This window comes from Rutidosis leptorrhynchoides, chromosome 10 (assembly GCF_046630445.1).
Source record: "Rutidosis leptorrhynchoides isolate AG116_Rl617_1_P2 chromosome 10, CSIRO_AGI_Rlap_v1, whole genome shotgun sequence".
In the NCBI taxonomy this organism is placed as follows: domain Eukaryota; kingdom Viridiplantae; phylum Streptophyta; class Magnoliopsida; order Asterales; family Asteraceae; genus Rutidosis; species Rutidosis leptorrhynchoides.
The window spans coordinates 292,532,933-292,558,462 of NC_092342.1; positions in this window are offsets into that span (position 1 = coordinate 292,532,933).

Consider the following 25,530-nt stretch of genomic DNA (forward strand, 5'->3'; position numbering starts at 1 on the left):
CAAAGTAGTCAACTAAAGTCAACATCAGTAGGTTCATGTCAAATATTGGTCAACATGTCAAACCTAAGTCAAAAAATACGTTTTAGGTCATGAATAATCATTTTCACAATTTCAGTTTATCGTGATGTACAACATTTATGAACACGTAGCACACTTAACATATTATCTCATAGTACAAAATTCAAGTAAATATGACAAACTCCAGATCATAATTAGACTCAAAATATATTCCAAAAAGTCCATCCAGGGACTCATACAACAAGTAAAAGTCAGGAATCAGAAGGAATACATTTGGGGTTTGCCAAGTCAGTTTCTAACCGCGCACTGATTTCATTTCAGCTATAACCGGAGTTAGGAACATGCAATTGATACAAGACCAGTGGAAATAGTTCAAGGACAAATCAAAGTAACACATATAAAAAATATAGCCACTTTTGTTTAGCCAATTTGTACAGTTTATTCGTGCAAGTTGAACATTCAGTTTTTCAGCTCAATTAAGAATTCACATAAAGTATAGCTCTATTGTGCCCAATGCATAAGGTTTCAGAGATTAAAATAAACTAAAAATAAGTCACATATCATGTTAAGTTTTATTTTCCAGAAGCATACATGCTCAAACAATTCACAAAATTCACAGAGTACAAAACCGTGTTCAATTTACAGATTCGATTCCCATTTCGTTAGTCACATTCGCATATGATTATCCGAAGATATAGATACAATTAGCCTATGATATCTACATGAAAGATGAATTACTTTTTGTATAATTTTCAAATATACAAAGCTTTAATCATAGAAGTTAATAAATTTTATCATACAAGGTTATTTTCATGCAAGTGCTGTATAAAACTACATTTACACTAATCCTAGCATATCTCGGGCTATACATAAGCAAACAACATGATATCCTAGTCTAACTTGAGTGTTTTTAAATTATATTTCCAGTGGTATAAGTCTCACATGCCAATTCGTTTTCTATCAATACCAGATTTCTGATCAAGCAACAATAACACAATGATAATTCAAATCGACATAACTTAATCATACGGAAACGAAATCAAGCGAATCCAAAGCCTAAACTCAATAGTTTTTCGCAAGGAATCTGATTATAATATAATAATTAACATTTGAAAAACTTAAAATCACTGATCATGCAATAACAAATTCGTTTTTAAACCCTAGCGCATCAAACAATCAAAACAACGATTACAATTAACACGTACGCGTATAGACTTGAGCAATTGACAACATAACTATGAAACTTTATAAAAATCAGATTTTTAAGAATTAGGGTTCATGCAATTATACCTTTGATCGCTAAATTAAATACACCAACGCGTAGAGGAGATCGGGACTTACAACTTTCGTGTTCAGGGTTTTATCAAAAAGTGAAAATTGAAGGTGATAGTATGGTGGTGGTGGTCGACGTGAATGGGGAGGGAGAAGGGATCGACTGGTGCAGTTTTTGTGTGAGAGTTTATCCCTAATTTTTGTTAACATTCTAATTTATACTAACCCTAGTTCTCCTAAATTGCACATAAGCCCCTAAACTTACAAAAATTGAAATATAAGGGGGTGAAGGGGAGGGGTCGGCCGAATGGGGCCCACCATGGGTTCCCGGGCTCTCGTTTTGTAATTCATTGTATTCGTGGTCCGTTTTAAGTGTCGTTTTGTCGTACCGAAGGCCCGGAACGCTAATCCGATCGATAAATGCAACCAATCGCTTAATTTATTAAAATCCCAATAAATTAAATATTTTAAAAAGTTAATAATTAATAAAATTAATTATTAAAATAAACCCGAGCATTTCGTTGCTCAAAAAGCTATTATCAAAATCGTATCGTTTTTATCGTATTTCATTATCCGAAATATCTATTTGAATTAATATCAACCCATATCAATTATTAAAACCCTCCAAAGGTCAAGTACGCATTTAATACACGTAACCACATAAAAGTTAAATAATCGCCGTTAAATAAACTAATGGAAGGTTAACGAAAGTAACGGAAAAATCAGGGTTGTTACATTACCCACCTGTTATTGAAAATTTCCTCCCGAAATTTTAGTGATCGTCCACTGAAGTGGTTTCCTCGGGAAACAATTGCGGATACTTCAGCCTCATCTGGTCTTCACGCTCCCACGTGAACTCTGGTCCTCTTCTCGCGTTCCACCGAACTTTAACGATAGGAATTCTGCTTTGCTTCAACTGTTTGACCTCTCGGCCCAAGATTTCAACAGGTTCCTCAATGAAATGAAGTTTGTCGTCGATACGTAGTTCCTCTAAAGGAATAATCAAATTATCATCGGCTAGGCACTTCTTTAGATTGGATACATGGAAAACGTCATGAATACCGCTGAGTGCTTGTGGTAATTCCAATCTGTAAGCTACTGGTCCCACTCTTTCAGTTATCTCAAATGGTCCAACATAGCGAGGACTCAGTTTACCTCGTTTCCCAAATCGTACAACACCCTTCCAAAGTGATACTTTAAGCATAACTTTGTCTCCAACTTGGAATTCTATGTCCTTTCGTCTAACATCGACATAACTCTTTTGTCGATTTCGAGCCGTTCTCAGTCTTTCCTGAATCTGTAGAACTTTCTCAGTTGTCTCCTGAATAATCTCAGGACCTGTCAACTGACTATCTCCCAACTTGCTCCAACAAACGGGAGATCTACACTTCCTTCCATACAATGCTTCAAATGGTGCATCTTTAATACTCGCATGGTAGCTGTTATTGTATGAGAACTCGGCTAGTGGTAAATACTTATCCCATCCGTTTTCAAAATCAATGACACACGCTCTCAACATGTCCTCAAAAGTATGAATAGTTCGTTCGCTCTGGCCATCCGTCTAGGGGTGATATGCTGTACTCATATCTAAACGAGTCCCCATTGCTTTCTGCAATGATTGCCAAAACCTGGAAGTAAATCTGCTGTCGCGGTCGGATATAATAGATATAGGCACTCCATGCCTAGAGATGACTTCCTTAATGTAGATTTGAGCCAACTTCTCCATTTTATCAGTTTCCCTTATCGGTAAGAAGTGTGCGGACTTAGTGAGACGATCCACGATAACCCAAATAGTATCGCGACCTCCCGCCGTTCTCGGCAGTTTCGTAATGAAGTCCATGGAAATTCCTTCCCACTTCCACTGGGGAATCTCTGGTTGAATCAGTAATCCTGATGGCTTCTGATGCTCAGCCTTGACTTTACCACAAGTCAAACACTTTCCAACATAAGTGGTAATGTCAGCCTTCAAATTTGGCCACCAATAAAATGCCTTTAAATCTTGGTACATCTTATCTGATCCCGGATGAATTGAGTATCTCGACTTGTGTGCTTCCTCCAACACTAGTTCTCTCAATCCACCAAACTTTGGTACCCAAATTCGGTTAGCAAAGTACCGTGTTCCGTCCTCCTTGATGTCAAACTTCTTATCCATTCCCTTGAGAAATTCAACATCAACATTCTATTGTTTCATGGCTTCTTGTTGTGCTTCGCGGATTTGTGATGTGAGATTCGTACGGACGACTATGTTAAGCTCTTTAACCCTAAGAGGTTTCTCTCGCTCCTTTCTGCTTAAAGCATCTGCCACAATATTTGCCTTGCCCGGATGGTATTGAAGTTCGCAGTTATAATCATTAAGTAGTTCCATCCAACGTCGTTGTCTCATGTTGAGCTGCTTCTGATCGAATATGTGCTGTAAACTCTTATGGTCAGTGAAGATAGTGAACTTGGTTCCAAACAGGTAGTGTCTCCACATTTTGAGTGCAAAGACAACAGCTCCTAACTCAAGGTCATGCGTAGTGTAGTTCTGCTCGTGAATCTTTAACTGACGCGATCCATAAGCAATAACTTTGTTTCGTTGCATAAGCACGCAACCCATTCCTTGATGTGAGGCATCATAGTAAACAATAAAATCTTCACTTCCCTTGGGTAGAGACAATACTGGTGCAGTTGTTAACTTTTCTTTCAACAACTGAAATGCAGTCTCTTGCGGTTCTGACCACTCAAACTTCTTGCCCTTATGAGTCAATGCGGTTAATGGTCGGGCGATCTTAGAGAATCCTTCAATGAATCTCCAGTAGTAACCAGCTAGTCCCAAAAATTGCCTAATCTGCGTTGGCGTCTTTGGAGTTTCCCAATTCTTAACCGACTCAATCTTTGCTAGATCGACCTGTATTCCATTGGCCCCTACAATATGGCTAAGAAATTGTACTTCTGGTAATCAAAAGTCACACTTAGAAAACTTTGCATACAACTGCTCTTCTCTAAGCATAGTCAATATCGAACGTAGATGCTGCTCGTGCTCTTCTCTGTTCTTGGAGTACACCAATATATCATCAATGAACACAATGACGAATTTATCTAGGTATGGTTTACACACACGGTTCATGAGGTCCATGAACACTGCTGGTGCGTTCGTTAAACCAAACGACATCACTGTAAACTCATAATGTCCATAACGTGTTCTAAATGCTGTCTTCGGGACATCAGCTTCTTTGACTCTCAATTGATGATACCCGGATCTCAAATCAATCTTTGAATAACAACTAGATCCCTGCAGCTGATCAAACAAGTCATCAATCCTCGGTAGTGGATACCGATTCTTGATTGTCAGCTTGTTCAATTCTCGGTAGTCGATACACAACCTCATCGACCCATCCTTCTTCTTAACAAACAGGACCGGAGCTCCCCAAGGCGAAGAACTCGGTCTAATAAATCCCTCGTCTAACAACTCTTCCAATTGACTAGACAATTCTTGAAGTTCTGGGGGTGCAAGTCTGTACGGTGCGCGAGCCACTGGTGCCGCTCCTGGCACTAAGTCTATCTGAAACTCAATTTCTCGATGCGGTGGGAGACCAGGTAATTCCTCCGGAAAAAACTTTCAGAAATTCCTTAACTATAGGAACGTCTTCGGGTCTCCTTTCTTCTGGTACAATTTGGCTTACATGAGCCAAGAACGCGATACATCCCTTCCTTACATACTTCTAGACTTTCAAGCAATTAATGAGATGTAATTTGAGCCATTCTTCTCACCATAAATCATCATAGGTTCACCATCAACAATAGGAATACGAATAGCCTTTAGGTCACAGACCACCTCGGCTTTGTTATCAGCTAACCAGTCCATTCCAACCACAAGGTCAAAACTTCCCAATTTAATAGGTATCACATTAATGCTAAAAGGCTTACTTTCTAACATCAAGGTACAATCACGATAAATCTTATCAGCTCTCATCAAATTACCATTCCCTAGTTCTATGGAGTACACGTTATCTAGGGGAGAAATAGGTTTCTTAACATTGTGACAAATATCCTTTGATATAAAACTTGTATCAGCACCAGTATCAAACAAAACATAAACAAGTTGATCATCATGTGAAAACGTACCCGTGACTAGCTTTGGATCATCACGAGCTTCCGCATAATTGATGTTGAACGCCCTTCCTCGAGCATTCCCATTGTTGTTCTTAGGACAGTCCTTCTTGAAATGACCCGGTTGTCCATAACCATAACAGTTCTTACCACCATTAGCATTGTTCGCGTTGCTTGTAGTGCTGTTGTTGTTGGTGTTGCCGTTGAGATTAACCTTGCAATCTTTTGACAAATGACCAAACTTCTTACAACGGTCACAATTTAGAACAGAACAATTTCCGGTATGATGCTTGCCACACTTCTGACATTGTGGCTTTTTGCCCTTATACCCGGGGTTAGTTCCTGTGGTTCCAGTGTCGTTACGATAAGAATCTTGCTTTTTAAACGGCTGTTGATTGAAATTCCTGTCCTGACCACCGTTCCACTTCCTTTTACCATCGTTTGACTTATTATCATTCACTGTAGTGCCCTTCCCTCTCTGGGCAATCTGATCCAACAGCAAACTAGCCATGTCAATAGCTTCCTGAACATTTGTGGGTTTTGAAGTAGTGACCCCGCCTTGAATGTTCTCACTCAGACCTTCAATGTACAGTTCTACCTTACGCCTTTCCGGAGTAACCATTTCAGGACACATTAACGCCAACTCAAAGAACCTCTTGTTATAGGCGGTGAGATCGTTGCCTACTAACTTCAGCTCTCGGTACTCGCGTTCCATTTTCTTAACCTCGTTCCACGAACAATACTCCTCGATAATTCTTTGCTTCAGAGTGTCCCAAGGTAGGGCATAAGCCTGATCACGACCCAGGGATTGAGCATAGTTATTCCACCAGGTGAGCGCACTGTCTGCCAGTGTGCCCGTTGCAAAGCCTACCCTGTCATTATCATTACAACCACTAATGCGGAAAACCAATTCGAGCTTCTCAAACCACCTAGTGAGACCAACTGGTCCCTCGGTTCTGTTGAAAGAATGCGGGTTGCAACTAGTGAACGTTTTGTAAGAACATCCATTACGGCCTTGTGTGCTGTTTCCATTAGTGTTGCTCGAGCCACCACGATCATTACTGTTTCGAGCTTTATTGAATTCCCTCAGTAGTTCAGCTCTTTCAGCCGCGATTCCTTCGCTGACCATTCTCCTGATTTGGGCGGCGGTTGATTCCTTCGGAGGCATCTTCAACACAGAAAAACACACCAGGTCAGTGTCAAAACAATGCTATATATGAAAATATACTAGCAACGAATGTTGAAGACTAGTAATTAATAGTACGAAAAGATTCGCTAGTAGTGGAAGTAGTGTAAGTAGCGATAGTAGTGTTAGTAGTGTTAGTAGTAACACTAGTGGTAGTAGTAGTGGTACTAGTGTCATGTAGTGATAGTGGTGATAGTAACACTAAGTAGTAACATTAATGGCAATAGTAGTAGTATAACATAATACAAGTATTATGATCATACAAGTTACTAAATACAAAATATTACCACATGCATTAAAATATAATAGTTACCAATCGCATAATCCACCATTAATATAAGTATAATCCAAGAGTGATAAACCAAATTCCAAAGTAGTAAACCAAACAATAAACATAATGTGCTAATAGCCCGGTTTATAACACCCGGTAAGTCTTATATAATCAATTAAAGAAGGTATGACGGATGAAAAAGGAAAAGAAGCTCATGGTCAACGACCCTTCACTTCCTCTTCTGTCGGGTACGAAAGGCAGGTCCATCCGCCCTCGGCCTATTACGTTCCGCCTCTAACGCAGCAACCCTGGCAGTTAAGGCTGCTATCAATCTTGCCATCTCAACGAACCTCGCTTCTGAAAGGACCCGTTCATATACATTATAAACGATTCACAATAGTTGTAAGACCCGAATATTTATCTCGCGTAATTGTGTATTAATGACATTTTGGGAATGAGGTTTCGTTATATTTAATTAAAAAGCAAAAGGATCTGATGCTGGCATTCTGCGCGCCGCGCAATGAGGCCGCGCGCCGCGCAAATAGGCGCTGACAGAACACTCTTTATTTTAATTGTTTTAATGAGGGGCAATTGGGTAATTTCACATGGGGCCGGATTTGTGGGCATTTTCAGTTGGTTTAGATCCAACTTTGGATCATTTCACATCCATTCATCTTCCTCATCCATTCTTAGAGAGAGAGAGAAGTCTAGAGAGAGATTTGAGGTTTTGGGGAAGAAGAAGCTCGAATCGATCAAAGTCTCGGGTTTTAAAGTTGTTCCTTTCGTTCTCGGCTACGCGGTGATAGTATTGGTAAGCTCAAACTCCGAATTTCATCTATTTAATTTGATATTCAAGTTAGGGTTTTGAGTTAATTTGTTGTAATACCCTTTTAGGTGATGAAATGGGTTTTGTGATGCTAGTAATCGGGTTTATTGTAAATTGTTGGTGGATTTTGGGTTGGTGAACAAATTGGCCATGTTTAGAACTTGAAATTTAGTTTAATCACTTTAGTTAGCGATTATGGAAGTATTGGAACCCATTTGAGGTTGTTTGGTTGACTAACTTTGACTTTGGGTCAAATTAGGGTTTGGTGGTGATTATGACCCGATTGGCGATTTAATGAGGTTATAAACTTAAAATGGATTAAGTTGAAGTATAGAACCGAGTTAAATGTGTTTTGGTGTCAAAACTTGTAAAGGATGAGATTTTGGCCTTTATGGGTCAAAATTAGGGTTTAAGTGTCAAAATGGGTATGACACGTGTTTGACACTTGAGTTCGGGTTTAATTGGCATAATAGGACCATTCTCACTTGTGTGAGTGATTATTGGTTAGTTTGGGCGCGGTTTGTACTTGGTAGTGCATTTGGGTCAAATTGCACTAAGTGTCGAATTTGGTTGACTTGTGAATCCACTCTAAGTGTATTGTTGTAATTGTGATAATGGAATAGGTATTTTCCATTGGCGAGTTGCGGTTTACTTGGAAGCTTTCTTCAAGACTTCAAGGTGAGTGTTAATATCCTATATGCATATGTATGTGTAGGATGGGTGCGGATCGGGTGAAGTGATTCTCATCTATAGAGCTCACTTCACATGTAGGTGGATTTGATGGACTTGTGCATAGGTCCAATTGGCACGGTTGTGCGTTTTGGTTGACTACCTTTGGCAAAGTACACATTTTGGGTGTACGTTATCACACGTGGTTGTGAGTGGAATAATTATGCGTATGTGTATATAATGTATTTATTTGTGTCGTATGAATGTGGCATTGTCGCGTTGCTTAAGACACCACATTGTAAAGAAGTGGATGTCGCGTTGTTTAAGACACCACATGGTAAAGAAGTGGATGTCGCGTTGTTTAAGACACCACAATGTATTGGAGTGGATGTCGCGTTGTTTAAGACACCACCCATCGTATTGAATGGCATGTGGAATCGTCGCGTTGTTTAAGACGCCACATTGGAAAGGGTGAGTGAGTCGCGTTGTTTAAGACATCACCCGGGGGATTAGTGACTACGCGTTGATTAAGTAGCACTAACGGATGTTATGAACTCCAACGGTCTTGTATGTACCGTTTCCCTTGTTCGAATTGGTTAACCATGGTTGTATGAATTATGTATTGGCATATTTAATTATGAACTATATGCTATTGGTATTGCTAGCTAATGTGGATTTGCGGTTATTGGTATATGCACGATATGTTGCATGATTGTCGAATTGCTAATTCGTGTTTAATGTTGTATTGTCGTGATGTAGTTAACCCTCCGGGTGTAGTTATTGGCGTTGTTCACATTGACGTTGGTGAACTTACCTTATTGATGGTATTATTAGCTTGTTGCTTAGTGATCGTACGGTGTACTTAGATTAGCTTGCCTTTAGGCTTGGACGCTCCGGTATGCGGTATTTGTTTATTTATGTGGCGTGTCCATTTTATGCATATATATGTATGTAGTATATTATCATTCACTAAGCGTTAGCTTACCCTCTCGTTGTTGACTCTTTTTATAGATTGCATGCGGATGGTGGCTCGGGTAAGCGCGAGGATTAGAGGACTTGCATAGTTTGCATAGAAGGCTTGCTTTTGGATTTATTAGGATTGGGTAGTGTATCCCCAATCGCCATGCTCGGCTTTGTTTTGTATTAAGAGTCTTATGGACTAAAATTTGTATTTTGATACTTAAAGGGTAATTTGGGCACGTGTGGGCCCCACTTTGTAAAACTCGCTCAAACCTTAGTTATGTGCTAGTTTTACATATATTAATGTAAGGTTAAAAGCATTTTGGCTAAATGTGTCGGGAAGTCGCTCATCTTTTTCGCATAAAAGGCAACCGGCAACAGCCAGCTTTTGCGCGGCGCGCAAGCTGGGGCGCGCGGCGCGCAAACAGTCTTCCAGCAAAATTTTTTTTGTTTGAAATTTCGTCGTGTTTGGTCGGTTACGGTTTGGGTTGTTACAAGTGGTATCAGAGCCTGGTCTAAGGGATTTAGGTGACTTGAGATAGGTGCCTAGACTTAGACTTTTGTGTGTGCTTAATTTGTTGCGGGACTTGTAGGATTACGGGTCGGAATGGGTTTAGTTAGTGCCTTGTTTATAGGTTGACTAACGTTTATATTAGTAATGCGGATATTATTAATATGCTCTTGTGTTGTGATAGTAATTCTCGCGTGTGTTTGTACCGCGTAGAATTTTGGTTGTGGTTGTTTATATCATCGAGCCAGGCGGTCGTTGTACTAACAAGTCGATGCGGCGTGTGTGCGTAATAAGAACTTGCAGACCTTATTACGGGTGCAAATCGTGTCTAACAAGTGATGTACGACGAGTGTTTAGCAAGATGGGGTGGTGTTGTGCGTGTCGTTTTATACGTGCGTGGACTAATCGTTTTGCATTCTTTAGAATGACGACGCGAAACGAGACCGAGACGAATGACACGGAATTTAACGCTAGAGTTACGGCCGCCGTTGCGGAGCAAATGAGAGCGTTTCGAGAAGAAATGGATGGGAAGTATTCCGAATTCCAAAATAGAGGTGAAATGGAGCGTTGTCTTAAGAGCTTCATGAGGACTAGACCCCCGATGTATGATGGGAAACCGGATCCTTTGGTGAGTACGACTTGGGTTTCGGATGTCGAAGGGTGTTTTCGTACTATGGAATGCCCTCCCGAGAAAAAGACGAGACTCGCTACTAGTTTGTTGCGGGGTAGGGCGAAGGATTGGTTTGATGGCAAGATTGATCTTGTCGGTGGTGAAACGTTTATGACGTTATCGTGGGACGAATTTAAGGAGGAATTCTTCGAGGAGTTCCGAACTTCAGCCGATTTATCGGAATTGCGTTGTGAGTTGCGAAATTTGCAACAGGGTTCTATGGACTTGAATACTTTAAAGACGACTTTTATGTCGAAGGCTCGTTTTTGCCCGGAATATTTGGGGAACGATCGTTTGTTGATGGAGGATTTCTATCGAACTTTGAGCGATGACTTGAAAAGCAAAATTAGCCGGGGTTACGCGAAGTCGTTTGCGGAGTTATTTGCGGTGGCTAGAGGTTTCGAGTCTTATACGCGATTGAAAAAGGCCGAACCTTCAAGTGAGAGAAGGGTTATTTCTTATGGTGCTCCGAGTAAGAGGACTAAGGGTCCGAGTGCGAGTACGAGTAATGTGGTAAAGGGCGCGGTGGATTCTCGTGCGCCTAGGTGTTTCAATTGTGGCGTTAGGGGTCACAAGTTGTGGGAATGCACAATGCCGAGAAGTGATGACGGAATGTGCTACTATTGTCATAAAGAGGGACATCGCAAGCCGGATTGTCCCGAGTTGGCGGCGGCGAATGCCGCAAGGAGACGTTGAGGTATGTTTCGTTTTAATAAATATGTCTTTGAATATTTATTTACGTGGCATATATGTTCGGACTTGCTAATTGCATAGTAATTTGCATGTTTGGTTGTTGAACGAAGGGCGTAAGACTTGGTGTAACCAAGCATTCCTTAGTATTTGGGAAATGTTACTACCAAGCCACGGAAATGGATTTGGTGTTCGATTGTTAAGCGCGTGTTCGCTTATGTGTTGAAGTGATGAACCATGGGGTTCGTCGGGTGATTGGAACCTTTGAGATCGAGTGTTTAAAATCTCGATGTGTGTTGGTAATGGAGTCTTTATGACGCGACATTAGGTGCCTCTTTTATACCTACTAGCGTGATGTCGACTCCGATTGTGTTGTAGTTACATTGTACGTAGGGTACCGGGAGAAACCCTTAAGTACATGAGTGACTAGGTTGAAATTCGACAAACTAAAGCAATTGGATAATTGCGAGTGTATAGTTCGTGTAATCTGTGGTACACTTTTCGTTCAAAGTGTTTAAGGATAGGTTAAGATCCTTAGTATGCTCAAGGTTTGGAGCAGGGTATGGTAATGGGTCGTGTGAACCCAATTGTTGGTAAAGTCTACCTTTGGTAGCATTGTACGGTTGTACATGACGTGGTTATGGAACGTAGTTCCAAGTAGGGAAGTTACACTCCCGCACGAGGAGACCTTAGGGTGAGATTTCGGATGACGTTTTTGGTAGGTCCAAAACTTGTGTTGGGACCTAGTCTTGGTCGATTTGTGGTAGAATACAATTACGGTTAAGTTGTACTTATGGTTTGGATTTAAATTATCACCGAGGTGGTAACGTGGTAAATCTCGTTGAGAGATAATGGGCGTGTTTGGCGAGCAAGGTGAAATCCCTCGGTTAAGGGATGTGCGTGTCGGATTCTCTTCTAGAGAAATATTGTTTTGTGCCTATGTTTGATATAGGTGGTTCTTGCTCGATAGTGTGGATGGTTAGTGGTATCCGTTAGGATTTGTTATAGTAGTGAAGCATGACTTTCGGAGTCCGCTGACTTCATCATGAGGTATTGTTATATTGGTGGAGCATGACCTTCGGGGTCCACTGACTTCATCATGAGAGTAGTGATATATTGATGAAGCATGACCGTTGACAGGGTCCGCTGACTTCATCCGGTGTTGAGTGAACTATCGGTTGTTTATACGCCGATGGTGGGATCGTGAGGACCATGTTGTGTGATTAGTGATGTGATAGCCGTATTTCGCTCACATGTTGTTACGAGTGTGACAATAGTCGATTTTGTATACCTTAGGTTTAGCGTTGCCTTAGTCGTTTTGGGCGCTTTTGGTTTTAGCCGCTGCTTATGATGTTAGGATAGTGGCATATTTGTTATATTGCACGCTACAAAGGATGTTTAGTGGTAAGTGTAACCCGTAAGGATTCATGTGGTGCGATCTTCAACGTTCGGATTGTTGACTTCAAGTTGAGACTTGGTCGCTTTAGCGTTGTACTCGGTAATAGTACGCTAAGGGATTTATACCTCGATACGAGATTTGGTTGAGTTTCCCCGATGTTAGGGAATGAGCATGGTTTTAGTGCTCGGATGGTGATTTGGATAAATCACGGGTGACGATTTAGTTGTTGAAGGCGATTCGTTGGGAAGAATTGCCTAGGGAAGTCGGATTTGGGACTTATGATGAGTACCGTTGAGTGAGGTCCTTTTGATTAAGTGATGAGGATCACGAGGACGTGATCGAGTTTAAGTGGGGGAGAGTTGTAAGACCCGAATATTTATCTCGCGTAATTGTGTATTAATGACATTTTGGGAATGAGGTTTCGTTATATTTAATTAAAAAGCAAAAGGATCTGATGCTGGCATTCTGCGCGCCGCGCAATGAGGCCGCGCGCCGCGCAAATAGGCGCTGACAGAACACTCTTTATTTTAATTGTTTTAATGAGGGGCAATTGGGTAATTTCACATGGGGCCGGATTTGTGGGCATTTTCAGTTGGTTTAGATCCAACTTTGGATCATTTCACATCCATTCATCTTCCTCATTGATGTCGAACGAGGTGTATATAAAATAGTTATTATTTTACTAGAAAATACTATTAAATACGATACAATTTTACACAAGATATTTATTTATTTATAGAATGGATATACTTAAACCTTGCTACAACACTTATAGGCAGTGTACCTAATCGTACAGTAGTGTAGTTTTTAGTAAGTCCGGTTCGTTCCACAGGGAGATCTTTAAGCAAAGCTCAACGCTATATTAGTTTACTTTTATAAAAATACAAATATATATATAAGTAATATTATTATTATAAAGAGGGGTTTTTTTACCGTTTAATGACCGGTTTGTCGATTTTAAAACTTTAGTCGCAGTTAAAACCTAATGTAAAATATAAAATAAATACAAGACTTTAAATTAAAGCGTAAAGTAAATAACGATAATGAAATTGCGAATAATAAAAATGCGATAAAAATTAAATTGCGATAATTAAAAAGTACGATAATTAAAAGTGCGATAAAATAAAATAACAATAAATAAAAGTGCGATAATTAGAAGTGCAATTAAATATAAAATAAAGGAAATTAAATATGAAATAAAAGAATTATGCTTATTTAAACTTCCGTAATCATGATGTTTGACGTGTTGGTTTTAGTTTTATGCCCATGGGTTAATTGTCCTTTGTCCTGGATTATTTAATATGTCCATCTGGTTTTTGTCCATAACAGTCCATCAGTCATAAATATAAATTGCAAGTGTCCTTGTCAAATTATTATTATACCCGAAGATAAATATTCCAACTAATTGGGGATTCGAATTGTAACAAGGTTTTAATACTTTGTTTAATGAATACACCAGGTTATCGACTGCGTGTAAACCAAGGTTTTACTACTTTGTTAACAATTACACCAATTACCCTTGAATGTAATTTCACCCCTGTTTTAATTATTCTAGTGGCTATTAATCCATTCCCGTGTCCGGTTAAATGAACGATTATTCGTACATATAAATACCCCGCCCATCGTGTCCGATCGAGTGTATATGGTAATTTATAGGGACGCCCAATTGTGAATCTTTATATTAACATTAACAAACTTTCATTTAGTTAAACAAATATAAAGCCCATTAATAGCCCATAGTCTAGTTTCTACAAGTGTCGTTCTTTTGTCCAAACCCCAATTATGGTACAAAGCCCAATTACCCAATTTTAGTAATTAGCCCAACATCATGATTACTTCGTTTTAAACAAGCATAATAATAACTTAGCTACGAGACATTAATATAAAAAGGTTGAACATAACTTACAATGATTAAAAATAGCGTAGTGTTACACGGGCAGAATTTCGACTTACACCCTTACAACATTCGCTAACATACCCTTATTATTAGAATTATAATTAAAATTAAAATATAAATTATAAATATAAATATATATTACTTCGTATGAAGAGAAGAGAAAAAAAATATGATGATTTTGATCAGAATTCGGGTTGATTTATAGCCAGGAATGATTTTTGGGGCTCCGCGACTCGCGGCCAAATAGCCTTAAAACTCCGCGAGTCGCGGAGAGGTATTTTCATTTCACACCCTTGGAGTTTATGGCTGCCGACGGTTTTAATAATATATATATATAATATATATATAATTAATATAATTAATTATATATTATATTATATTTATATACATAGTTAACTTGTAATTTTTAGTCCGTTGCGTCGAGCGTTAAGAGTTGACTCTGGTCCCGGTTCCGGTTTTTCGAACGTCCTTGCGTACAATTTAATATCTTGTACTTTGCGTTTTGAATCTTGTACTCTTGTGATTTCGAGACGTTTCTTATCAATAATTGGAACCTTTTTGATTGTCTTTTGTTCTTTTGAGCTTTTTGGTCGTTTGCGTCTTCAATTCGTCGAATCTGTCTTTTGTCTTCACCTTTTATTATTTAAACGAATATCACTTGTAAATAGAACAATTGCAACTAAAAGCTTGTCTTTCTTGAGGAATAATGCTATGAAATATATGTTCGTTTTTAGCATTATCAAATATTCCCACACTTGAGCGTTGCTTGTCCTCAAGCAATATTGTCTTGAAATACTAGAATCACTTCTTTATTCTTCACACTTTGTACATCAGTGATTTCTATACGGCGGTATAAACAATGGTAGTAACGATATGGTTTACAGTCCCACATGACTATAAAAATTTAGATCCATTAAGGAAATTGGATCTTTATGAAAACATTTGATCTTTTGAAAATTAAATCTAGTTTTTTTACCCTAGATAAGTTTTCCGGAATAACCCTTTACCGGTGTTTGCAAAATATTTTTGTGGGTTTGGTGGGTTTCAGATTTGAAAATTTTAGCTCAAAACTTGCGGTTTTGTGTCACCCACTTGCTAACCTTGTATTTGGAAAGCAACACGTCCAGTTTACTTGTTCCGTATATTACCTTTCGGTAAACTACCGTCCGGTTGTAAAGGAAAGCGTTGAACAAGCAACTGTTAAGGCAATGTTTCGTGACATGCTTTTGATTATGGTCTATAACGTGTCGGACGCAATTACTATCCTTGGTAGGAGCAATAGTAAAGCTCACCCTTATAATTTGTCGGTCTGGCACAAGGTCCTGTCTTTGACCATGCTATGCAACCACCGTTCTTACGGTTGACACCCGATTTAGTTCAGGTGACCTAATGAATTCCAGGTGAATTCCTAGGATTTTACGTTCAATGGTAATGAACGTATTGAAAATAGGGTTTTCAGAAAACAAATCGGTTTGTATTTTTGATCAAAATATTTTCTCGTTCAAGCTCGAGTTTAGATATCATCGAATTCCATGAGTTTGAATTCTCAATCTTTAAGGTCAATCTCAAGGATTGAGTAATATCAGTCTTAAAAGCTGATTTTTAATCTTTAAGGAGATTATCCTTTCTGGGGATCTGATTCATTAGTCTTATCCAGCTAATTTGCACGGTGCCTCCCCATTGTACGAGATAAATCCTTCTCATGGTTAGGATAAATCTGACCACTTGGCGACCCTGTTTAATGCTGAGGTCCGTGGATTTCCTGCTGATTTTAGTGATGACTTTTCTAGATTTTTCGTCAACCTACAGCTGGTCTGAACGACAACTTCATGACCTAAATCAAGAAGCGCGTGTCTTTTTCGGAAGACTTTACTTCCTTTTAATGATGGAATTGATTCATCGTGTAGATCCATCTCTTCTTTTCTTTCATTGGGTAAAACAGTTTAGTTTAGTTCAAAGCAAAAGTATTTTCAGTTATTTGTTATAGATATATGTGACATATGTTTAAAATAATTTGGTAAATTTTCCCACACTTGGCTTTTTATTTTTCTTTTTATCGTCCTCTATTCCATTTTAAATGAATTTTGACGTTTTAGTTTGTTTCTCAATTTATGTTCTTTCCGAGGTAACAATAATTTCGGTGTTAAAACCTAGTTTTATCGTTCATAAATATGTATAAACATGATTTTAATTCATTTAATTGAAAATTTTGAAAAATTTTACTAGAATTGGGTAGTCAGTATATAAGACTAGGGCTGTTCTTTTTTATCAGAGAGCACTAGATTCTAATACAACTACTGCTTTACTAGTATTTTTAATGGTAACCAAGTGTATAAAGTAAAAAAAATTTTAAAATCCGAAAGAATTTAACCCCTTCCCACACTTAAGATCTTGCAATGCCCTCATTTGCAAGAAATCAGTAACAATTTAAATTATTGAGGGTGATTTGTGTGAAAATGATTAAATTTTTACCAAAGTTTCCAAATATATTGGCGTTTGTTTGCTGAATGATAAATGGTGCACGTCATTTGTTCATTCCGTCTTGTTGTTATTTCACATACATTTTGCATCATTGTCGTCAAAATTAGTTGCTTTTGCTGAACTTAATGCCAGTCTTTGAAAATGCGTTGTTTTACCCTGTTGTGTATATAAGATAAACTGCAAACATATATACATATTTTTTGAAGTTTGGTTTATTACCCCACATTCAAAAATTATTAAAATCTAAGAATAAAAGTTAGATAATTATAAAAATGATTACAATATTAACAAAAGGTGATGTTCAAATATAGCGGTATAAACAATGACAGTAATGATGGTTAAAGGTGGGTGTGTCATCCACAGTTGCCTTGGGTTTAGGTCAACGACACTTGCAATCAATTATGAAAATATGCTCAAGAACACACTAAAATTCGGATTTAAAGGTGATTTGGGGTGTAATTGTACCTGTTTTCTTGAGTAGTTCCTAGATATCATCCTTCTCAACATGATTGTAGTGAAAAATTTGAAGATTAACGGTGAAAAATCGAGTTTTTGGGATGATTTTCGTGGGTTTTCTCGAGCTCTTTTTCGCAGTTTTTTTTTTTCTGTGTTTTTGTGTTTTGTGTGTACAGATCGTGCAGCTGGTTATATTTTTTTTCTGTAATTTGGTCCCTCCGCGAGTCGCGGAGGTTTGTACTGCAAACTCCGCGAGTCGCGGAGTTTACCCTTTTTTTTTTTTTTTTTTTTTTTTTTTTTTTTTTATAATCTTTAACTTATAAACAATTAAGAAATTAATTTTAAAATTTTGTTTCCCTTGTTATTTAGGACGAGGTCGTTTCGGATCGATGTCCTAGTCCGTTCCTCGACAAAATTTTAAAATTTGTCTTTTTGTAGCGATTGTTTTAAAAGCTAAGATTTTTGGGTTTTTTAATGTTTTTGGCATACTTTAAATAAATAAGATTGAAAATAATGATAATAAAAGTTCTCGTCCCTCCCTCGGGTAAAGCAATTTCGGTTCAAAGACCTAGTCTTCAACTTACGACGAATTTTAAAAATCATATTTTTAACTTAATGAGATAAAGTAAATTTTTGTTTTTAAATTCACACAACTTAAATATAAAATTCAAAATTAAAATTAAAAATTCACACCAAACTCAAAATTTAAAATGCATAAAATTAAAAATTAATATTTTAAAAATTAAAAATTCACACCAAACTTAATTTAAAAATTCATAAATTCATACCAAACTTATATTAATTTTTCAAATATTTACAATTTTAAAAATATTGCTTTTACAAAGTTTACAATATTAATTTAAGATTTAAATATTAATTTTTTTTTTAAAAACATGGTAAAAATAAAATTGAAAATCTTTTTGTCTTTTTATCCCACTTTAATTAATCAAATATTATCAAAAATATGCGCCCCTCTTTTCGGTAAAGTAATTTCGGTTTCAAGACCTAATTTAACTCATGACGAATTTTTGAAATATTTTGGTTTGATTGATTAAAGATATTTATACCTTAAGAATAAACGTTAAATTTCGCAGTGATGTAATAAATTTTTTGAATGATATCAATAATTTCGGTTGCCAAACCTAATTTTATTTAATACCAATTTAATACTTTTTAGCGAACAAATTAGCGTTTATTATCAAAAGGTTAAAAATAAAAATAAAAATAAAAACTATACAGACATACCTGTGAAATAGATTTCTTAGTTATATGATCTATTATATTCATAAAATAGTCGGTTTAATTGGTTTTCCATGGCTGCATAGGCGTAACCTCGAGCATTCATTGTCTTTTCTTCTAAACATATGAACGGTCCGTCTCTGCATAAAGTAACAAATTCGGTATTTGAATAGGTTTGATTATTTGAACATTTACCTCCATGTGACCATTTTCCGCATTTGTGACATTTTTCTAGGTGTCGTGCTCTTCTTTTCGCTGCGGATTTTGATTTTCCTTTACCAAATTGTAACTTATTATCTTCGCATCTGGATCCTTTTCTAACTCCGTCCATTCTTTCTCTGATTACTGATACTATTTCACTCGGGAGTATGTCATTATTTCTTTTAGTGATCAAAGCGTGTAGCATTAGACCATGGTTTAATTCACAGGCAGTCTTCATTTCGTAAAAACCTAAAAAAATAAAAATTCAGAATGGGGGGAGAAGACTAGTTCTTTAGGGTCTGCTAGGGAAAGACCATACGTGTTCCATTTTCGAGAACTACACGAAAACAGACAATCTAACTCTAACAGAAATACATATTATCCTTTAAAGACTTGATTCTCCCCACACTTAGTTAGCTGTGGTGTCGAAATTGTGATTAACTTCGTTGTCGACTTCCATCGGACCCTGTATGTAATGTTTAACTCTGTGACCATTAACTTTAAATTCAATCCCATTTGAATTTATCAATTCTATCGTTCCGTATGGGAAAACTCTTTTGACTATGAATGGTCCAGACCATCTTGATTTCAATTTTCCAGGAAATAGCTTGAATCGTGAATTGAAAAGAAGAACTTTGTCTCCTTCTTTAAATTCTTTTGAACTTCTGATTCTTTTATCATGCCATTTCTTCGTTCTTTCTTTATAGATTAACGAATTTTCGTATGCTTCATGTCTTAATTCTTCTAATTCGTTTAGTTGACTTAATCGTAGACGTCCGGCTTCATGTAAATCAAGATTACATGTCTTCAAAGCCCAAAATGCTTTGTGTTCAATTTCTACTGGAAGATGACATACTTTTCCATAAACAAGTCTAAAAGGTGTGGTTCCAATTGGAGTTTTGTAGGCTGTTCTAAAAGCCCAGAGTGCATCCTCCAATTTAATGGACCATTCCTTTGGATTTGATCCTACGGTTTTCTCAAGAATACGTTTTAAAGCTCGGTTTGTATTTTCAACTTGTCCACTTGTTTGTGGATGATATGCGGTGGAGATTTTATGAGTTACTCCATATCTTTTAAGAACTTTCTCAAGTTGATTATTACAGAAATGAGTACCCCGATCACTTATTAAAGCTTTCGGTGTTCCAAACCTTGCAAAAAGACGTTTTAAAAAATTGACTACAACTCGTGCATCGTTAGTTGGGAGAGCTTGTGCTTCCGCCCATTTAGATACATAATCAATGGCTACGAGTATATATAGATTATTATGAGATTTTGGAAATGGACCCATAAAGTCAATACCCCAAATGTCAAATACTTCACATACTTGGATGACATTTTGTGGCATTTCATCACGTTGACTTATTCTTCCGGCCCTTTGACATGCATCACAGGATTTGCAAAGAAGGTGTGCGTCTTTGTAAATTGTAGGCCAATAGAATCCAGCTTCATAAACTTTTCTTGCTGTTAGTTGAGGCCCATAATGCCCTCCTGTTGGTCCTGTGTGACAATGGTTTAAAATTTTACTAGCTTCATTTCCAAATACACATCGGCGTATTATTCCATCGGGACAACTTTTAAACAGATGTGGATCTTCCCAGAAATAGTGTTTTATATCACTGAAGAATTTCTTTCGTCTTTGGTACGATAATCCTTTTTCAAGGAATCCACAAACTAAGTAGTTTGCATAGTCTGCAAACCATGGGATTTCTTTATAATCTATCTTCAATAGATATTCATCAGGAAAGTTGTCTTGTATGGCCGATTCATTCAGAACTTCTAATTCGGGATTTTCAAGACGAGAAAGATGATCAGCGGCGAGATTTTCTGCTCCTTTTTTATCTCGGATTTCAATATCAAACTCTTGTAAGAGTAAGATCCAACGGATTAATCTTGGTTTAGCATCTTGTTTTGAAAATAGGTATCTAAGAGCAGAATGGTCGGTATAGACCACCGTTTTTGCTAGAACTAGATATGATCGAAATTTGTCAAAAGCAAAGACAATAGCAAGGAGTTCTTTTTCAGTAGTTGTATAGTTCGTTTGTGCTCCTTGTAATGTCTTACTAGCATAATATATAGGTTGAAATCGTTTTTCAATCCTTTGTCCTAAAACGGCTCCCATTGCAAAATCACTTGCATCGCACATTAGTTCAAATGGTAGATTCCAATTTGGTGTTATCATGATCGGTGCATTAGTGAGTTTTTCTTTAAGAATATTAAAAGATTTGATACATTCATCTGAAAAGATGAATGGCGCATCCTTTTCTAGGAGTTTATTCATAGGAGTGGCAATTTTAGAAAAATCTTTTATGAAACGTCGGTAAAAACCGGCATGCCCTAGAAAACTCCTAACTCCTCTAACATTGGTGGGATGTGGAAGTTTAGCAATTACATCTACTTTAGCTCTATCCACTTCAATTCCTTCTTTTGAAATTTTATGTCCAAGAACGATGCCTTCTTTAACCATAAAATGGCATTTCTCCCAATTAAGTACTAGATTTGATTTTTCGCATCTAATTAGCATTCGTTCCAGATTAACTAGACATGATTTAAATGTATCACCGAAGACTGAAAAGTCATCCATGAATACTTCCATGCATTCTTCTATCATGTCATGAAAAATCGCCATCATACACCTTTGAAAGGTTGCAGGGGCGTTGCAAAGTCCAAATGGCATGCGTTTGTAAGCAAAAGTACCATAAGGGCACGTGAATGTGGTTTTCTCTTGATCTTCGGGTGCTATTGGAATTTGAAAATATCCGGAAAATCCATCTAGGAAACAATAGTAACTATTTCCGGCTAATCTTTCCAACATTTGATCTATGAAAGTGATAATGCTAAAAACGAACATATATTTCATAGCATTATTCCTCAAGAAAGACAAGCTTTTAGTTGCAATTGTTCTATTTACAAGTGATATTCGTTTAAATAATAAAAGGTGAAGACAAAAGACAGATTCGACGATTTGAAGACGCAAACGACCAAAAAGCTCAAAAGAACAAAAGACAATCAAAAAGGTTCCAATTATTGATAAGAAACGTCTCGAAATCACAAGAGTACAAGATTCAAAACGCAAAGTACAAGATATTAAATTGTACGCAAGGACGTTCGAAAATCCGGAACCGGGACCAGAGTCAACTCTTAACGCTCGACGCAACGGACTAAAAATTACAAGTTAACTATGTATATAAATATAATATAATATATAATTAATTATATTAATTATATATATATTATATATATATTATTAAAACCGTCGGCAGCCAGAAACTCCAAGGGTGTGAAATGAAAATACCTCTCCGCGACTCGCGGAGTTTGAAGGGCTTTTTGCCGCGAGTCGCGGAGCCCCAAAATTCATTTCTGGCTATAAAGCCAACCGAATTCTGATCGAATTTTACACAATATCCTTTTTCTCTTCCTCTTCATATACGTAATATATTTATATTTATAATTTATATTTTAATTTTAATTATAATTCTAATAATAAGGGTATGTTAGCGAATGTTGTAAGGGTGTAAGTCGAAATTCTGTCCGTGTAACGCTACGCTATTTTTAATCATTGTAAGTTATGTTCAACCTTTTTACATTAATGTCTCGTAGCTAAGTTATTATTATGCTTGTTTAAAACGAAGTAATCATGATGTTGGGCTAATTACTAAAATTGGGTAATTGGGCTTTGTACCATAATTGGGGTTTGGACAAAAGAACGACACTTGTGGAAACTAGGCTATGGGCTATTAATGGGCTTTATATTTGTTTAACTAAATGAAAGTTTGTTAATGTTAATATAAAGATTTACAATTGGGCGTCCCTATAAATTACCATATACACTCGATCGGACACGATGGGCGGGGTATTTATATGTACGAATAATCGTTCATTTAACCGGACACGGGAATGGATTAATAGCCACTAGAATAATTGAAACAGGGGTGAAATTACATTCAAGGGTAATTGGTGTAATTGTTAACAAGGTAGTAAAACCTTGGTTTACACGCAGTCGATAACCTGGTGTATTCATTAAACAAAGTATTAAAACCTTGTTACAATTCGAATCCCCAATTAGTTGGAATATTTATCTTCGGGTATAATAATAATTTGACAAGGACACTTGCAATTTATATTTATGACTGATGGACTGTTATGGACAAAAACCAGACGGACATATTGAATAATCCAGGACAAAGGACAATTAACCCATGGGCATAAAACTAAAATCAACACGTCAAACATCATGATTACGGAAGTTTAAATAAGCATAATTCTTTTATATCATATTTTATTTCCTTTATTTTATATTTAATTGCACTTCTAATTATCGCACTTTTATTTATTGTTATTTCATTTTATCGCACTTTTAATTATCGTACTTTTTAATTATCGCAATTTAATTTTATCGCATTTTTATTATTCGCAATTTCATTATCGTTATTTACTTTACGCTTTAATTTAAAGTCTTGTATTTATTTAATATTTTACATTAGGTTTTAACTGCGACTAAAGTTTAAAAATCGACAAACCGGTCATTAAACGGTAAAAACCCCCCTTTATAATAATAATATTACTTATATATATATTTATATTTTTATAAAAGTAAACTAATATAGCGTTGAGCTTTGCTTAAAGATCTCCCTGTGGAACGAACCGGACTTACTAAAAACTACACTACTGTACGATTAGGTACACTGCCTATAAGTGTTGTAGCAAGGTTTAAGTATATCCATTCTATAAATAAATAAATATCTTGTGTAAAATTGTATCGTATTTAATAGTATTTTCTAATAAAAATAATAACTATTTTATAACTACCTCGTTCGACATCAAGTATTTTTGGCGCCGCTGCCGGGGAACTCACTCTTAAAAGCCGGAAGCGCAACGCTAATAATAAAAAAAAAAAAAAATTTTAGTTACTTTTATTAAAAATTCGTTTTTGTAAAAATACGTTTTAAATATTCAAAAATATAAAAAGAAAAACAAAAATATAAGTATTTTTAAGATTTTGTTAAATATTTAAGTTTTATAAGTTTCTTTATCTTTATTTTAATTTATAAAAATATAAATTTTATTAAAAATCGTTTATTTAAACTAAAAACAGAAAAAAAAGAAAATAATAAAAAAAAAAAATAAAGAAAAACGCGTAAAAGTACAATCTGTCAACTGAATTCTGAATCCCCGCGACTCGCGGGGTTTTCCTCTTTATTCACCGCAACTCGCGGAGGGCCTCTGACACTCGGACAAAAACCCTAATCACGGGTTATTATTTATTATTATTATTATTATTATTAAAACCTAATTACTATTATTATTATTATTAGATTTAATTTTACTTTTTATTTAATTTGTTGTATTTTGTTAAATTAGTTTTAATAAAATTGTATTATTTGTAGTTTTATTAAATAAATAATATAAAAATAATATTTTTATAAAAATTATACTTTTTACAACTTTTTGTATATTTTTATATTTTGTACCTTTTTAATCGTTGTAGCGTAACTTTTGTATTTTTAGCTCATAATTAATTTTAAACTTAGTTTTTGCTATAGTTATTTTTACTCCTAGATTTTTAGGCTTTGCCGTAGAATTCCTTAAGTGCTTTTTCTTTAGACTAAGATTTAGGTGCTTTAGAATTTTGCGACGCCTTTTTAAGTTTTAGTTTCTTTTTAAGTTATTTCCATTTGGGATTTAGTTTTTCCTGTAAGCTTTAATATTTTTAGACCTTTTACTATGTATCAATTATCATTCCAATTAGTAATTTCAATTTGCGATTATAATTTTAAGTTAGTTGTAGTAATAAGGTTAAATTAGTTAAGTATTTTTAAGTTTTGATAAGTTTCTTTTATTTTTCCGTCACCTTTTATTTTTCAACCATTTTTTTTTTTTTCTTTTTCGACATTTTTCGACGCGCAATCTTTTTCTCTCTTATTTCTCGCCATTCTAGTGTTAGGACTTAGAATTTTTTCTACTTCTTATCTAAATTTCTAAAAATTACGAAAATTTATTTTGAGTGGTTAAATTGATAGACATCAAAATTTTCTGGTTCGTAGTAATAGTTGGATTTGTACGTGGACCGGGTTATTGGAGCCAAACAGTCCTCAATTATATTGAGACCAAACGAATCCTGCCCCTCTGCTGCATCTTTTGGCTATTCGAAACGTGGGCAAAATCAGAAAAGTCTATCTATTGGATAACTTATTATAATTTTTCTTTCCTTTTAAAAAAACTAATAGGATATTCTGTGAATGCACCGAGCAAGACGTTCACCACCTTTTGTACGTTCACCACCTGTAACTCGATCAAGACATCGTTTAACAAATATAACCGCCGTTGATTTTTCTTTAGAATCGTCATCCAGTCGACCAAGTACTTCAGTTCAAATTTCCGATAATCCAGTTTTTGAAACCAACCTCACAATTGAGAATCCAGAAAATATTCAGGAACGGTTCATAGATCCTGAACCATTAAACTTTCCTCCGGAACCACCAATCATTCAAACAGAGATTGTTGAGGAACGAACTATTAAATCAGAATCATCTAGTGATACCAAGTCAACAAATTCAATTATGGAGAATCTGGAACCTTTAAGTATGGAAGACCGAATGAGAGCTAAACGCACTGGCCAAGGTCACGCAATTACTCATCCCGACATTAATGCGCCAGATTATGAAATCAAAGGACAAATTCTACACATGGTGACTAAT